At 35.2% G+C, this 18,019-nt stretch overlaps 1 long non-coding RNA gene across 1 annotated transcript in view; it reads left to right on the top strand.

Moving 5' to 3' along the window:
- The first annotated feature begins 3,354 nt into the window (after positions 1-3,354).
- LOC113919309 overlaps positions 3,355-18,019 on the top strand; it is a 37,421-nt gene continuing 22,756 nt past the window's right edge. The window contains exon 1 of the long non-coding RNA XR_003518951.1: positions 3,355-3,404. This is a non-coding gene — a long non-coding RNA (uncharacterized LOC113919309). The remainder of the gene's footprint in view (positions 3,405-18,019) is intronic.

Below are 18,019 nucleotides of genomic sequence, written 5' to 3'. Positions count from 1 at the left end.
TGAATCCGAAACTTAATTGTAACAAATCCTCAAGTGATTTGTATGCACTATGAAGTTTAAGAAGCACTGGCTTGAAGGACAAGAACCTTTATTTACTCACATCCCAAGACAGCTAAAGTTGGGTGCTTCTAGAGGCAATTTAACAGATCAGTTTATTTGGCCCCTTCATTAGGTTCAGGATAACCGCAACTGCCACAGACAGTATGTCCTTTCACAGCAATATCCCAGGATAGATAGGCAAGCAGTGACTGTTTTTATCAGGAAAGGTAACTTTCTCCAGAAGTCTTAAGCAGAATTCCTTTCAAATTCTTTCATACAGGCTTTGGTTGTAAGCCTCTATTGTAGAGGTATGGCAGGCTAGGAAGTTACCTATCTGAAATTGCAATCTCCTTAGTGAAGGTGCAACAAGTAAGAATGTAAGAACAAAGAGAATGCCTGTAAGACAGGTGCCCAGTATATGGCTCTGAAGAGACAGTAAATCCTACCAAATGCAGTAAGAGCCTAAATGCTGATATTTTCAGTAGAGGCAGCTCAAGGCACTGAGCACTGAGGATGGGGGAGTTGGGGGGAGGGTGTTTACACAGATCCTTTGTTTGAAGGTGTCTCACTTTTCCTCCCAGAAGACCCCCAAAATCTGTTCCACCCTCTGTTCCTAAGATTTGGTACACTTTTTCCTAGATGACATTTTCTCTTTTCACCTTTGCTCTTTATTTTTGACACAGTTTTTAGTGTAGGCAGGCAGTTTTGAAATTTGATTGCTGTGCTAGCAGTCCCATTTTGCAGGCTTTATTTGCTCTAACAAGATTTATGATGCCTTGATTATCTCCGTATGGCCTGAATTGCTAGTCACACCATTAATTCTCCTGATTGATGGATTACATAAGGCATATTCCAATGAGAAAAGCAAAGGAAACACAGGTAACACAGCCTCCCCATTCATATGCACTTTTAATGGGAGTAATTGTCATTAGACTCCAACTCTGGATCCCTTTAGGATACCATGTGTGACTTTTAATGATCTGTATGATGTAACTGGATTGTGAGCCTCTGGGGAGAACAAGTTGTAAATTCTCTTGCCCAGGATAAATGGTAAATTTCAACATCAAGGTTGACTTCAAATCATGTAATAACTAAAAGATACTTTGTGCCTACTATGTGCCAGGTACTGTGCTGTTTGTTACATTAGGATCCTTTTCTTAAAAAACAGAAAATAAAACAATTAACATGTCAAATGTATAAATGGGTATTTTAGTTCAAATGTTATAGCTAAAAGAGTCATCATTCACTAAAAAGTATCAGCATATTCAATCACGTTTTGATTTTCACTGAGTCATTTGTAATGTTCCTTATGGTCTATGCTATTCCCTTGGACCTGCTCCCTTTGAATAATCATCCCATAATGAATTTACTGGTTTTTTCCCAAGTCAAAGGACTCCACAGCCCATCGTCACACTGGATAGCAGTGAGTCTGTATGCAGATACCTGTCCCACTATCAATTTAGGGAATTTTGTAGTAAAGTCCTGCCATTTCTTGACAACTGTTTCTCAGTCCAGATAACCCCTGAAAGAAGAACACCGATTTAAAAAAAAAAAAATTGGGAATCAAGAAATATTATGACCACTGCACTCCCCTTACTGATTAACTGCCCTAAATCCCTTTAAAAATCCCTGGGCCAGAGAGAAAGCTTGGAGTTGGTCTTTGGATAAGAGTCCACCATCTCCTTGCCGGCTTCCTGAGTAAAGCTCATATTCCTTTCCAATCAAAACTCATCTTTTGAGTAAAGGATTTTCTAGAGACAGGAAGCTGAACTTGAGTTTCAGTAACACCAGGATAAGCTCATTAACAGATTTCACCTTTAAAGCGGTTGCAGGAATTAAGTACAATCACTATCCCAATTTTTATATACGGAAACTGTAAGCTTAATAAAGTTGAGTTACTGTAAGCCAATGGATTAGTTACAGTAAGACACACTCATTAGTGCAATGAAAGAAAAAATGTTAAATAAAGCTTTCTCACTCACATGTTTTATATACGGCAGGTGTCATATATATGGTTTTACTCTCACCTGTTATCTGAAACACGTCTCCAGGCTGTAACCTCCGGGCTGAAGGAGACACCCAACAGAAGCTTTCAATTGCCATCTCTCTGAAGTAATACCCATCACACCTGCCTGTAGTCAGTTTTTTTGGACAGCTGTGTCCAACCTAACAGCAAAGAGATTGGAACACTCAGGGAAATAAATGTAGCATTTAGGGAGTGCTAACTATCGCCGGCTCAGTCCACAATTCTGAACATGATACACTTCAAGGACTCCTTTGATTTTCCCCATTACACAGAGCACAATGGACCCCACCCCAAGGGACATAATCCCAATCCTTTCCAGCACAGAGCGCAGGATTTCTGGGAGGTTAGGGTTCAAGATGATAGTATAGACAGAGCCTGCACTCACCTCCTCCCACAGACAAAACAAAATCACACCGACATATGCAGCAATTTCCTCAAAAAAAGACTTGAAGGGGTGTCTGGATGGCTCAGTTAAGCCACAGACTCTAGGTTTTGGCTCAGGTCACGATCCGAGGGTCCCGAGATGGAGGCCCAAGTGAGCTTCCCGGCTCAGCGTGGAGGCTACTTAAGATTCTCTCCCCGCCTCCCGCATGCACATGGGCATGCGCACACGCACAATCACGCCGGTGCGAGTGCACGCATTCTCAAAAAAAAAACCATAAAAAATAGAAGAAAATAAAAGGACTTGGAAACTGGATGAACTGAGTCTTCACAGCAAACGGTAAAAGGGCAGCATCCAAAGGGGTAAAAGACATAGGGTCTCATCAAAAAACAAAATATGAAAAACAAACAAAAAGCAAAACAAAAAAACCCTCCAAACAAAAAAACATTCCAGGCGTAGCAATCTATGATCGGAAGGGATCTCCAGAATACAGCACTTTTCCCTGAAAAGCAAGGGCTCTGTGCTCCACATGAGGCACTCCAATCCCTACATCCTGCACAGAGCGGAGCACCCATACTCCTGGCTCTGAAGACATAACGGGAATTACACAGAGGAAAACCACAGAATTTAGGGAAATGAGAACCTCCTCTTAAAGGGCCCATGCAACTACTTACCTGCACCAGGACGCAGCGTAAAATCCCCTCTGAAAAGCACCTAAAGAATATGTGAAGGAGACACACTTACTAATCCTAAAGTGTCTGTGGCAGGGGCGGGAACTTGTTGAGAACTCTCTCCAGCCACAGAGACACTGGTGGACGCCGGTTTTGCGATCTCACTCTGACTTGCTAATGCCACACTGTCGGGCACCATTTTGAAATTCTCGGAACCTGTTAAGCCCCAGAGCGCAGGCGCTGCTGAAGGTCTGTCCGTCTCGGAGCTGCAGGGCTGGTAATCAGAGTGAGTCAAAATCTGTTCTAAGTCATAAAATGATACCCACAATAAGGTCTGAAGACTTAAAATTTAAAATAATCAGTTCTGTGTTCACACAACAGTGGACAAGGATGAGATAACAAAAATAAATAGTCCCATTTGGAAAGGGAAATAATGGGTAAGTCCGCTTGGAGAATAGCACAGCTCCCCTAGCCTCTTGCCTATGACAGTTGGGAGTCCAAATGCCTTCCAAGTCTATATATAGTCACATGCTGTTTAATACAGGCTTACATATTTTTAGTATTAAAAATAATATATTTACTTTCAAACAGGTCTGAAGTCAGTAACTAAACCTACATTCTTTTTAAAGCACAGTTTAAGAATGTACGCAAATCTTTGGAGGAATCGGCTATGAGAAGTTCTTTCTCTATCACTCAAAATATTGGTAGCTAATTTAAGACCATCTGTAGCAATAGAAGACTACATCCTTGATCTGATCTTCATGTTAATCTATTGAAAAGATTTTAATCCTGTCATTTTCTATTTGTGATCGGTAAACTGTGACTTTTTTTGAACGCTGAAAAGACCCGGATATCTCAACTCTTTCTATGACCTTCTGCTTAAATTTATTTTTTAATCTGTATAATTCATAAAACCATACAGATGATGTTTTCAAGTGTGCAATCCTGGGCGCCTGGCTGGCTCAGTCGGCAGCGTATATGACTCTTGATCTTGTGGGCATGAGTTTGAGCCCCAACTTGGTGTAGAGATTACTTAAATAAATAAACTTAAAAAAATTACTGTGTACAATACAGTGGTTTTTAGTATATTTACAAAGTCATGCAAATATTGCCATTGTTTTCAGAATATTTCTATCATCCCAGAAAGAAACCTTATAACCTTCTGCTGTCACCTCCCTGTCCACTTTTCCCTAAGCTCCTGACAATCACTAGTCTGTTTTCTTTTTGTGTGGTTTTGCCAATCTTGGAAATTTAGTATAAATGGAATCATACAATATGTGGACTTTAGTGATTGGCTTCTTTCACTTGCCATAATATTTTCAAAGTAGATCCGTGTTGTAGCATGTGGTACTTAATTCTTTTTTTGTGGCTGAGAGATTCCCCATTATATGTCCCAATGTATATACCACATTTTCTTAACCCACTCAGCAGTTGGTAGACATTTGGTATTTTGTCGCTTTGGGACTATTATGAATATGTTACTATAAATATTCAGGGTTTTGTGTGGACATGTTTTCAACTGTCTTGGCTATGTACCTAGGAGGGGAGTTACTTGGTCATATGGGAACTGGTTTAGCTTGTGAGGAACTGCCAAACAGTTTTCCAAAGTGACTGTACTATTTTACATTACTACCAGCAATTTGAAAGTCTCCAGCCGTCCTAGTGAGTGTGAAGTATCTTGTGATTTTGATTGGCATTTACCTGATGCCTAATGATACTGAGAATCTTTTCATTTACTTATTGGCCATTTGTCTACCTTCTTTAGAGAAATGTCCAGCCAGAATGGTTGCCACTTTCTAAGGTTTTTTTTTTTAAGATTTTATTTATTTATTCGAGAGAGAGAGAGCAAGTGAAAGAGAGAGAGCACAAGCCCGGGTGGAGGGGCAGTGGGAGAGGGAGAAGCCGACTGTCCTCTGAGCAGGGAGTTGGTCTCCGGGCTGGATCCCAGGATCCTGGGAACATGACCTGAGCCAAAAGCAGAGGCTTAACTGACTGAGCCACCCAGGTGCCCCTGGGTTATTTTTAAGAGTTTTTTTTTTTAAGATTTTATTTATTTATTTGACAGAAACACAGCAAGAGAGGGAACAAAAGCTGGGGGAGTGGGAGAGGGAGAAGCAGGCCTCCCGCGGAGCAGGGAGCCTGATGTGGGGCTGGATCCCAGGACCCTGGGATCATGACCTGAGCCGAAGGCAGACGCTTAAGAGGCTTTTAATATTCTGATATTGATCTCTTATCAGATATGTGATTTGCAAGTAATTTTTCCCCTTATGTGGGTCTTTTTGTCTAAGATATTGTTTCTTTGTGTTCTTACAAACTTTTTTATGAACATTTTTGGTCCATTTGTTAAGTATCCCAAAGTTTGAAATTCTACATCTCTTCCTTCTTAGTTAATTTAAAATTTCCTATAAAGAAAATTTATTGCCATCAAACCTTTTCTTATAGTACACGTAGGAAAGGCAGGACAAATGCCTCAGTTTTCCCCTTGATTTAAAACTTTTCAAAATGATTAATTGATTTCCTATCATTCTCGAAATTTTCTGAGGAATTCTTTTAGTTTTAAAATTATTAGAAACTTACAAATTTAAACATGTGGTATGGGTTTTAACCGTTTGAAGTTATTATCCAAACTGATGCTTGTAACATGCCTTTTTTATACTGTTTGAGCTGATCCTTAAGTTCATTCCTGAGTTCTTTTGTTATAATCCAGGTAGCCTGTGACAGCTTCTTTTCTTTGTGTTAAGACAAAATGTTATGACTTTTTTTGTATTTCTTTCCCTGGACTTGGAGCTCTCTTCTTTACAGTGTATAATTGTATTTACACATTATAATTTGAGCAATAGAAGTGCACAGTGCTATTGGATTGATCATTGTTTCTAGGCTTTTTCAGTGGACAGAGCAAGAAAATAAATTAAAAAAAATAAAATGTTATGCTTTCAGTACCCATTTAGTAAAACTAAATAATTACTCATTTATTTTAACCTATAATTCAACATTGCAGTCTCAGGGAAAACATGTCAGACTTGCCACTAATAATAAAATTAGTAAATCATATTACTTAGTTTATTTACTTTTGTTTTTTCTAATCCTTGGAGTATAGAGATAAATTAATGTATTTAAAAATCATTTGGAAAAAAAGTCCATTCAGTATACTTGTACTTTATACTCAATATAAAGTTAGAATTATTGGTTTTATTTTTCTTTAAGTATTTAAGCACTGCTTATTACTCTCAACTTTGTTGTATATAATCTAACATTTGGATGATTAAAAATTAAATATATATAAAAAGAAATAAAAATTAGATCCTATTCTTCACTCTATTTATTCTCCTCCCGTACATACCCCTTACAAATAATGGATTATATATTCATTTTAATAGTATGATTTGAAAAAATATGCATAGATGATACTAATCTCTAGCTTCTTAAACAGTAACATATTAAAATACATTTCTCCACCTAAAATTTTCACTCAAAAATAAATCCCAGCGATCACTCTGTAAGATTATCAGGATGTATTCCTCATGCTTTATTACTGGTACATATTGCAATAATATAATAATGGTAATACCCACTATTTGGAGGCATTGTGTTAAATTTATAAATTAACTTCAGGAGAAGTAATATCTTTATAAAGCTGATCCTCCCTAAGTAAGAACACAGCATGTTTGGATTTATGTTTCATTCAGAAGTGTTCTGTAGTTCAGCTCATGTGGATTGACACATCTTATTTTAGCCTATTTTTATCTATTTTCTTTTCTCGTTTGTTTGATATAGTAAATAGTTTCTTCTCTTTCTTAGAATTGGTTTTTCTTTTTTTTTATAAATTTTTTTTTAAGATTTATTTATTTATTTATTTTGAGAGAGTGAGAATGAGAGAGAGAGAGCACATGAGAGGTGGGAGGGTCAGAGGGAGAAGCAGGCTCCTCGCTGAGCAGGGAGCCCGATGCGGGACTCGATCCTGGGACTCCAGAATCATGACCTGAGCCGAAGGCAGTCGCTTAACCAACTGAGCCACCCAGGCACCCTAGAATTGGTTTTTCTTTGTGTCCATAAAGTCTATTGATTTTTCTGTGTTGCTTTTTGAACCAACCACTTTACAAAATTACTTAATTTTCAGGATAGGTTTACTGTGATTGTTTTAGGAGATTGTTGATACATAACAAGTAGACGTACTTTTACCTCTTTCTCTTTAATTTTTATGCCTCTAATTGCTTTCACTAGCCCATTCACATTTGCTGAATATAATATGGGATGTCCTTGTCTTGTTTGTAATTTTAATGGGAGAGTATGGTGTTTCCCCATTAAGAGAGAGGATAATTATTGGGTTGAGATTTTTTTTAGTACATTCAGCCTACACAGGTATTGAATATTGTCCTATATCTTATGGTATCGAGAGGATCGTTTTTTTCTTGTTAGATATTTTAATATGGATTGTGGATAGATTTCCTAATATTGAGTGCCTTGAAACAGTGGAGTAATGCTATGTAAGTTTCAAATATAATATTAAATTCTCTTGATATTTAAAAGTGAGATTGGTATATAGTTTTCTTTCCTGGGTATGATTTTTTTCTCTGGTTTTTGAATCAGTATTATGCTTGCTTCATAAAGGAATTGTGGACATTTTTGCTTATGTTTCCATGTTCTGGAATGATTTAAGGTACATTGGCAATACTGATATTTAAAAGTTTTTTTTTTTTTAAGAAATTTCTTAAGAAAACCTCTCAGCCTACTTCATTTTTGCTTTATTTGTGTGAGTGTGTATATGTGTGTGTGTCAGGGGGCTGTATTTATTTTTTTTATAGCCATCTTGGTCTCTAGTCTTTCTATCTCTAATTTGATTCAAACTTTTATTACCAGGGATTTTCAAAATTACTTCATCTAGGATGTAACCATTTATTTGGATATATTTGTTCAAAGTGGTTTATATTTCCGTTGTTTTGTTTTTCCTTACATAATTTTGAATGATATGCAATATCATTTCTGATTTTGTGTTTGTCTTTTTTGTTTGCTTTTTTAAATTAAATTATCTATGAGTTTTCTAGTTTGCCTCCCCCTCCAAGAGGCAGTATTTTGATATTTTTATTTCCTCTACTGTTTTCCTGGTTTCTAACTCATTAATTTATCCTTTCATTTTATTAGATTATTCTCTGTACATTATTTTTGTGGACTTTATTATTCTTCTTTGACTTTTGACTTGATTGTTTTACTCATGCATTTTTGTTTGGTTTTAATGCTGAAAATTTTCCTTTACTAAGCACTTTTGCTACCGTATCTCATTGCTTCTATGTCATGTTTTATTACTATTAAATCAGCAAATTTTTAATTGACTTTTTGATCAATGAATTTTTTAATAGAATATGTATGGCTTTTTACAAAAATATTATAGTGGTAAAGACTTGTTTTAAAATAATGTCTGGTGTCATTACACAGTAATGATAGAACATTATTTAAATTATATTATTTGAATTATGAGTTATTCCTTGTAATCTAAGATATGGTCATTTGGTAATAAAGAAAGCTTAATTTCAGAACTGGAGTTCACTGTTTTATATATATAAGTATTATTGGCCTATAAAGGGTCTTAATTTATAGCCAGTAATGAACATTTGTCTTTCTTGGTAGAGAGGAGGGGCAGGTGGGAGGACACCTTTAAAAATTTAGTCCTGTTTTTCGCAAATAGGGGGAATACAGAGAGCTTTTTCTGTATCTGTTACTTCTCATTTGTCTTCATCTCAAAATAATCCTTACATCAGAGTGGCATGTTTTAGGGTAGCATATTCTGCTACCCTGTAATTCTTAAATTTTTTTATATTATTACTAATATTTTGCTCACTTCATCTGTCTTGGGTTGAGAGAGATGCATTAGAGTCTCCTGTTAGTAGTCTGTAGTCTGTATCTGTCCCTTTTTTTTTTTATCTTCTGTAATATCTGCTTTATAAAAGTTGTTGCTATGTTATTTGGGACCTGGATGTCTAAACAGTTTTCTCCCATAATATATCTTAAGTTTAATAATTTTATTAGAATTTATGTCTGTGGGTTGGCTTTCCAGATACACAGTGTGTCTGTTTAATTAATAGTTAAATAATAGTTAAAACCTACTTTTCATATTTAGTTAAGCTTTTCCAATTGTAAATTGTAGTATAAATTTAATAATTTTCTATTGCTTTAGTTTTCTTCTTCCTGGATTATTATTAAATATAAATTGACTCTTCTTTGCTTATGTTATATTAATCAAATCATTTTTTATATCTTTAATTCATTTTGAAATTTCTTCCCTTTACATCTTTTATTTACCTTAAACAATTTTTCATGTTTATTCACTTTTGTGTTTCATCAATTCTTCATTTCTGAAATAATTTATTTTAATTCTTTTAAAACTTCTCTAAATTCTTTCAGTACCTTTTCAAATTAATCTTCCTTTTCTCCAATTACCTCATGATGAGTTTATCTAATTCTAATATATGCTATTACTTCAATTTTATAGTATTTTCTTAATTTCTTGAAATTTATTTTAAAAATATGCAGCTTTAATCTACTTTGTTATTATTTTGCTTATATTTTTCCTGTATCAGCACTAGCTAGTTTTAGAAGATTTCTGTGTGAATTCTTGGCAACAAACACAAGTAGTGCTGATTCTATATATATAGATATATGTGTGTGTGTGTATGTGTTTGTGTGTGTGTGTATACATATATACATACATACATATATAATAATTTATCCAAGAATAACCACATTAACATTTTACTGCTGATGCAAAATCAGTGGGGTTGGGGCATTAAAAATGCTGGCATTTTGCAAACAAAGCAGTGACACCAAATAGAACTAGTAGGCATTGTATTCTTCATTGTCTTACACTTACAGGAAAGAAAAGAACCAAAACCAGTTTCTTTAAAGAGTGTTTTTGTTGAAGCAATTGAAAAATATTAGCTTCATGAAATGTCAACCAAGGATATGTCCTTTTAATATTTGATGTGATAAAATAAGCAATATGCATAAGCACTTTTCCTGCATACCAAAGTATAATGAGTGTCTTCAGGAAAAGTGTTTGTTTTGTTCCGTTGTGTGATTTGAAAGCTGAACTAGTTACTTTTTTGATGAAACACCATTTTTACTTGAAAAAAAAAATGGCTGACAAATAAATTACGGTCATTCAGATTTGGATATTTTAAAGAAATATTTTTTGAAAAATAACAAACTCAGCCTGTAATTTCAAGAGAAAATCTAATTGTATTTGTTACCCATAAAAAAATCTCTACTTTCAAATGAACATTAAACTTTAGGAAAACTTAGTTATCTGCCACCATAATCTTGACAGCTTCTCAACATGTAAGAATTTTGGGGTGAGATTATTAAGAATGTGATTTTTGATATCATATGATGAAATGTATAAATATCTGTAAGAATTGCCTAATTTTGTGAACCAGTATTTCCAAAATGGCCAATTCATGATGTGACAAAATAATACATCAGTTACAAATAGACCTCAACAGTTTTTCATAATTTGAGGGCTTTGTCCTGAAAGAAAATTTTAGCGGGTCATTTCAAGAGTTCAGAGATCCCCAAATACTGTAGCACCATTTGACTTTACCTCAGAACAGTCAATTCTCCCACTCATTGGAGACTTGAAGCCACTTTCCATTGCCTGCAACTGTTCTTACCTTGCTCCCTTAAGCTCTCCAGTGGGACCTCCAAATTACCTTCTCCTTCCTTCTGCTGCCTTCTATACTACTGCATACAACACAGGTCTTTTATTGTTTTTGTTGTTGTTGTTCCACTTACATTTTGGGGACTATGGATGTGCCTTGTCACTTAATTTTGTTGTGGATGCTGGCCATATGATTGTTTTGCTCTCCTGACACATGTATTTATTTTTGTGCAAATGTTCAGAGACATTCTAAAACTATGTTACTGACATCCTTTCAAAATTCTCCTGCCCAAAGTAACATGAATTAGAAAAAAATAACTCTTGTAGTGCGACTCTGCTGCTTGATGTCAGTGATGATGTATTGATAGCCCAAACTCCATTTGCTAAAACTAGGGCTAGTATTTAACTGATAATTATTGCAGTTATAAATGATACCTGTTCATTTTTTTTTAAAGATTTATTTATTCATTTGAGACACACACAGAGAGAGAGAGAGAGAGAGAACATGAGCAGGGGGAGAAGCAGAGGCAGAGGGAGAAACCAATGCGGGACTCGATCCCAGGACCCCAGGACCATGACCTGAGCCGAAGGTGGATGCTTAACCATCTGAGCCACCCAGGCGCCGATACCTGTTCATTTGCTCAGGAAAAATTCTGACTTTAGTGAACATGCCTTACTTGTAATTAAATATTTTAAATACTATTCCTGTAAAAATATCATTCCTGTAAAAATACATTTTTATGTATTTATATATATTTATATTTATGTACTTATATATAAATATATAAAATGTGTATATTTAAAATATATATTTATATATTGCACACACACACATTTATTTAGGTAAGTTTAACCCCAGAAAAGGATGAAAAGAGAGGATAAAGGGATTGGAAGTGACCTGAACTGTTTTTCTCTGCAAATGAATATTTTCCTCCATTATTAATAAAATGAAATTGTTATTAGAATTTTGCCTCTTTAACACATTTTTATATGCAAGCAGAAATCGTTTGTTCAAAAAAGAAATAGCATTATCCAATCAGACATTATGAAAGAACTACTCAATTTGCAGCATAAATCTTAAGCTGTGAGAGCATACTTTCCCCCAGAGCTCAAAAGAAAGCTTAAATATGCAAATACAATCTGTGAGATCCTTGAGTAAAGACATCATCTTTATACATCGTTGAACCCCTGAGATTTAGTAGGAATTGACATTCAGAAGGTACTCCATAAAGATGTTTTGATTTTCTGAAAGGAGAGGCCTACTTGAATTAGTGAAAACTACATTCAAACACATATACTGAAAATATGATTTATGATTTCATGTGCAGTTGAACATTTAGACATGGAGTAAAATTTGTGATTTGCAGCAGGATAGCCTTATCCCAGCTCTTAAATATATCACTGAGGGGTGCCTGGGTGGCTCAGTTGGTTAAGCGACTGCCTTCGGCTCAGGTCATGACCATGGAGTCCCGGGATCGAGTCCCACATCAGGCTCCCTGCGCAGTGGGGAGTCTGCTTCTCCCTCTGACCCTCTTCCCTCTCATGCTCTCTATCTCTCATTCTCTCTCTCTCAAATAAAGAAATAAAATCTCTAAATAAATAAATAAATAAATAAATCATTGAAAATGCAGTTGAGGGCACCTGGGTGGCTTAGTCGGATAAATGTCTGCCTTTGGCTCAGGTCATGATCCCAGGGTCCTGGGATCGAGTCCTGCATCAGGCTCCTTGCTCAGCATAGAGCCTGCTTCTCCCCTGCCTGCCGTTCCTGCTGTCCCCTGCTTGTGCTTGTTCTCTGTCTCTCTCTCTTGCTCTCTCTGTGTCAAATAAAATCTTTAAAAAAAAAAGAAAGAAAATGCAGTTGAGCTCATTGATTCTATGTGAAAAGAGTGGATTCCTTATTTTCCTAGTTTCCAAATGGAACACTTTAGTCTGAAAAATATGACTTATTATGTGAGCAACCTTTCTTTTGAAAAAATAGATCAGTGAAACTACGGAATTTACATAAATAGATGAGGTATCAAAGATAATCATTTAAGTCCAAGTTTTTATAAAGTAAAGATTCATCATTATGAATCTAAAATATTGAAAGAAAAAAATGAGTAAATATCACTAGTGACTTTTAACCAAGGCTGTATCTTATGTTTTATATGTATATTCATATGTCTAAATTTTAAAATATGTACCAAGTGTGAATGAAAGCAAGCAATTTCGAAGAAAAATACCATGTCTGTAGAGAAACCATTTCAGTCAGATGAAGTAAGAAAAAAATTAAGTTTTTGTATGGGAAAGGGTTTTCTTAAAGGAAAGGATAGAGGTTGAAGACAAAGAAGCAGAAATTAGCCATAGTGAGATTGCATATAAGACATCTCAGAGATTGACTAGACAATCTCTTAAAACTGTTTGATTGATTGGTAAAGAAAGAAAGAGAGAGAGAGTGAGAGAGAGAGAGAGAAAGAAAGAAAAGGAAGGGCCAAAATCTTTGGTTGATTGTATGCCTTTGTATACCATGACCACCTTTCAGTGTATCTCCACAAAAAGTTACCTGAAAACAGTCTTTTCCATTCACTTTTATTCCTTAACACAGAAACCATTTCAACCACCACAGATTTATTTTTAACAAATTCAGATGTAATGCTTTGAATTATAAAGAGTGACTATATTTAATTATGTTTGCCAAATATTTCCAAATAGATATCTTATGAGATCAGTTCTATGGAAGAAATTAGAGTTTTACTTTAAACAAATATATGTTTCTGGTAATCTCGGTAAGATTTTTCTCTTAATAAGATTAACTAATTCACTCTGATATTATTTAAACTCTGTATTTTATATTGTAGGGGAGGAAACAAACCTTTTTCCTCTACTCTCTTAGGTTCCCCAGGACCCTGCAAATTAGACTCACAAAAGACAGATTAACAAGAGAAAAGCAAGCAATTTATTCATACATGTAGTTCACATATATAAAGGAGAAGCTCAGTGATGAATAACTCAAAGAAGTGGTTAGAACTTGGGATTATATAGCATCTTAACAAAGAACAACAAATTTGTAGACAAACGACAAGACAGAATAAAAGGGTTTATATTTCCTCTCTGGCCAGTGTAAAACATGGACTGACTCTTTTACTTCCCTTTTAATGCCTGAGGTTACTTTGTAAATACTTTATCCACTGAGGACCCAACTCTTTTGTTATAAAGATTTTCCTAGGATTTGCACTTGCTTCTTTCTATCTCTATCTTATTGGTGTTGAGTAGGGATCGTACACGTGATGTCAGCATATAAGTTCAGTGATGAATAGCCCAGTACAATAGTTTAGTGATCTGGTAATATGAATTTCAGTAGTAGTAAAAGAGAGAAGGTATAACATACAAAAGACTTAGCACAGTGTCTGGGTCATAATTCTTTACTTTTACATAACTGATCCAGGTAGTTGCTTATTTTGAAGTGGTGAAATAAATAGTTTTCTTAAAAGTATTTTGAATTTCTTTAGCCAAAAGCCCCCTACTTTGATTTAGGGATTAGGAGGGATTTTGATACATCCATTGATTATCTCTAAGATTTAACACAGAACCAGGAAAATATAAAAGGTCACTGTTTATATGTAGATTGATCAGGCATATTCATAAACATGATAGATTTTTGTTTTTTTTTCTGAATAAGATAGCAATTTCTATAGAAGCTTGATGCATTTTAATTGGTTATATCTTTTGTTAATGTCATATGCTAAATACTCCTAGTGTCATGTGTCCGTGGCAAAATCCAAATATAAACACTTGAACTTAACAAAAACTAGTGAGTTAGGGGATAAAACATAGAAATTAGGTAAAAAATTTTTTAAAAAAGAGGATAAAATCAAATAGTAGTCACTGCTAAAATTATTTACATAGTATTTTGAAATCTAAACTATACTTCAAGAAGTTTTTAGCGTTAATGCATATTTTCTTAAACTTGACTCTTTAGACTTGGTAACTAAGACTGTTGGCTATAGATAAGATCAAATTTGAGATGAATAAGAAAAGTGATTAACTTCATATCTGGGTCAACTATGGCAGGAAGTCCAAAAGGAGAGATAGTCACAAGTAGGAAAATCTAAGTAGGAAGCCCTTTGGCATTAGGACGTACAGGGAGTTGCTATAGGACAGTTAATTTATGGTCACTTTTTAAGGGAGATCATATACAGGGCTCCTGGAATACATAAATAAACAAATCATTACACTTGGATGATACCAGTATCTAGTAATAATTTACCATAACATTTATTTAACTATAATATCCCATCTCTCAACCATCCTAAATAAAAACATAAGTTAGTAGTATAAAAGTAATCTCTGAGGGGAATAAATCCATAAAAGGTACCCATTATCCAATCATTTCAAATAAAGCAGAAGATTCTAAGGGTGATTTCTAAGGACCATTGAATCTCCAAAAGGGTTCTATTAATAAGATTAAAACAGCAGAACTACAGGGGTATTTTTGAGATCTTTTTCCAATGTTTAAGTTCCAGGGTTCTAAGAAATAGGATATATATATATATGTGTACACACACACACATATATATATATAAAATAGATTTTATTTATTTATCTGACAGAGAGAGACAAAGCGAGAGAAGGAACACAGCAGGGGGAATGGGAGAGGGGGAAGTAGGCTTCCTGCAAGCAGGGAGCCTCATGTGGGGCTCAATCCCAGGACCCTGGGATCATGACCTGAGCCAAAGGCAGATGTTCAATGACCGAGCCACCCAGGTGCCCCTAAGAAATAGGATATTTTTAAAGACTAGCAGAGCAGAGATGTTTTTTCTTTTCAAAGAGCAAAGAAAAAATTATGCTTTTGGGTTTCAGTTAAAGAAAAAGGAATTCAAAAAAATGCCATCATGATATCCTCATATGAAATACTTGGTAGATATAATTCAAATTAATACTAATGATCTAAATTTCATAATCTGTCTCTAAACTGTTAGTGTACAACCTCTGAAATCTCTTAACTTGCTATTTCTTGAAATTTCCCCTTATCTTAATAAATATCCACCAGGTATAGAAACCAAGAAGTACCCTTAGCTTTTCATTTCTAATTCTGGTTATCTCCTGTTAATGCTCTTGACTCAGGAAACAACCAGAGGGTGCCTCATTGCTCTCATTGCTGTTTTTGTTCCTTAAAAGATAACTGATGACCACCAGTTGTGTTCTCTCCCAATTACCAAAGTTGCCAATTTTTTTCTGTAAGTGTAGAGTTTCCAGTCACATTTTATCATCTAATCCTCAGTACTCACTCCCAGTTTACAAACACACACAGCCATACCCATACACACACACTGAAATGGTTTTATCAATGTCAAGAGTTTCTATTATTTTAGATTTCTGACCCCTCAGGTTATAGTCATCTGAATCCATTCCAAGAGATCTGGTAAGGAACTGATGTCATTCTATTGACTAGTTTTCCCAGAATCAGATTCCCTATTAACTTCTTTATTTGTTCTTCTAAAGTGAAAGCCTTCATGACAGTGTCTTTCAAAAATTTCCAGTATTTTATAAGTAGGCAAAATTTGAATCTCAGCATTGGCACAGCTTGGAGACCATACTACAAAAAGAACTATAGTTGAATATCAATTTGTTAGAAGAGAATATTTCAGTTGCGTGAAACAGAGAAACCATTTAAGTAGGCATAAGGAGAAAATAAATGCTTTATAATTCTAATGTACAGAGATTCAAGCAAAGTTATCAGGTCCATCTCTTTATAGGTTAGACTTTCTATCTTCTCTGCTGGCTTCATTCTTTAACAGCCTCTCTCAACATTGTGAGCCCCACCTATGTCAAGGTGAGTTTCCTATCAACTGAGTTTCAGTGAGGATAGAATTCTCTTTCATTAATAGTTTGAGAAGGAATACCATTAGCTTTTTGAGTTACATGGCCATCCATGGATTAATTGTTCTGGTCAGAGAAGTGATATCCCCTGAATGAGTAGGCCTGGCTCTCCTTGTATCAGTAGTTGAGATCAGACCTACATGGCCACATGAGCTGAGAGGAAGAAAGTTTCCTATTAGAAAACCAAGGTACCCATACCAAAAGGAATGGTAAAGGATGGTAGGCATCTGTGTCTACCAGTGTTGATAAAAATCCTCTTGGTGCAGGATCTTTATCAGTCCAGGAATTTTCTTACTAAAAGTTAATTTTCTTGTTGAAAAATAAGAAAAGAAAGAAAAACAAGTTCAAATTTCTACTTTATAAGATTTTCTTAATTCGTATCCCTGGGACTTAGACTTTATCCTCTCCTTTGCATTGCTTTTGAGAAGGCACAAGCATGATTTTAATAAACACATTTTCATCTTTCCCAGCGTTTGGCCTTGTGACTTTGTATCAGCAGTGTAAATGTTATAGGAATTGGATTGACCATTTGCAAAGAGAAAAAAACCTGGAAATGTGTGTTGGTGGAGAATCAATTCTAGAAATAAATAGAATATAACCCCAGCATGTTAACCTTAGTATCTAAGCAAATATCACACATTCTGACAGTACATCATGAATAGACATCTCTTCCTCTCAGGAACCCTATTCCAGATCTAGATATGGGGGAGTTCCCATGTTACCCTCATTGTCCTAAGTAGAAAATTGTTGGGGAAATCCATTTTTCCAGTTTTATAGAATATGAAATCTTGGTAAGGTTTGGAGATTTCTTTGTCTCCTTTCTTGAAGTCAGTCCACCTAAAGCATAAGATGTAGAGGTAGCAAGCATAGGCTTGTGAGGACAATCTAAAAGCTAGTCCCAGATCTCCTGTGGTCTATGCATGCATCTGTGTATAAGTAACTTTTAACAATTGGTATTTCAGTCCTCATATTAAAAGACATTAGGAACTCCCCTTTCTCTCTGACATGATTCATATAAGGATAGACTATTGCTGTGATTACTCATTGAAAAATTATAAAGTGTTAAAAAATGCAAAGTAGCCCCTTATCACTCTTGCTATTATTTTATCACCTCCAGGTTTACTGCCATCTTTATATATGGTAATACATAGCTGTTTCCTACAATCTTAATAGTCATAAATTCCACTCCACAGCCTCTAAAAGAATGCTGGTAATCCCTGAGTTTCTACCTTCAGCCAAAATTCTCTTCTGATTGCTAGATTACATACAGCCAGCTGCTGATTCAGCAAATGCACTGAGATATGTGATGGGCCTCTCATACTTAGCATACCCAAAGTGACATGTGATGCTCCTCCTCCTATCCTTTCTGCCCCATCTTCTCTCATTCAGTAAAG

This window comes from Zalophus californianus, chromosome 3, assembly GCF_009762305.2.
Source record: "Zalophus californianus isolate mZalCal1 chromosome 3, mZalCal1.pri.v2, whole genome shotgun sequence".
NCBI lineage: Eukaryota > Metazoa > Chordata > Mammalia > Carnivora > Otariidae > Zalophus > Zalophus californianus.
This window is presented reverse-complemented; position numbering and strand designations above follow the sequence as displayed.